We start from the raw sequence: 912 nt of genomic DNA on the forward strand, positions 1-912 counted from the left end.
TTCTTTCCTTCTGCTAGCTTTGGGGTTCTTTTGTTCTTCTTTCTGTAATTGCTTGAGGTGCAAAGTTAGGTTGTTCATTTGAGATGTTTCCTGCTTCTTAAGGTGGGCTTGTATTGCTATAAACTTCCCCCTTAGAACTGCTTTTCTGCATCCCATAGGTTTTGGGTCGTTGTGTCTCCACTGTCATTTGTTTCTAGGTATTTTTTTATTTTCTCTTTGATTTCTTCAGTGATCACTTCATTATTAAGTAGTGTATTGTTTAGCCTCCATGTATTTGTATTTTTTACAGATCTTTTCCTGTAATAGATATCTAGTCTCATGGCATTGCGGTCAGAAAAGATACTTGATACAGTTTCAATTTTCTTAAATTTACCAAGGCTTGATTTGTGACCCAAGATATGATCTATCTTGGAGAATATTCCATGAGCACTTGAGAAAACTGTGTATTCTGTTGTTTTTGGATGGAGTGTCCTATAAATATTAATTAAGTCCATCTTGTTTAATGTATCAATTAAAGCTTGTGTTTCATTATTTATTTTCATTTTGGATGATCCATTGGTGAAAGTGGGGTGTTAAAGTTCCCTACTATGAATGTATTACTGTCAATTTCCCCTTTTATGGCTGTTAGTATTTGCCTTATGTATTGAGGTGCTCCTATGTTGGGTGCATAAATATTTACAATTGTTATATCTTCTTCTTGGATCGATCCCTTGATCATTATGTAGTGTCCTTCTTTGTCTCTTCTAATAGTCCTTATTTAAAAGTCTATTTTGTCTGATATGCGAATTGCTACTCCAGCTTTCTTTTGGTTTCCATTTGCATGGAATATCTTTTTCCATCCCCTTACTTTCCGTCTGTATGTGTCTCTAGGTCTGAAGTGGGTCTCTTGTAGACAGCATATATAAGGGTCTT

This window comes from Tursiops truncatus, chromosome 8 (genome assembly GCF_011762595.2).
Source record: "Tursiops truncatus isolate mTurTru1 chromosome 8, mTurTru1.mat.Y, whole genome shotgun sequence".
Classification (NCBI taxonomy): Eukaryota; Metazoa; Chordata; class Mammalia; order Artiodactyla; family Delphinidae; genus Tursiops; species Tursiops truncatus.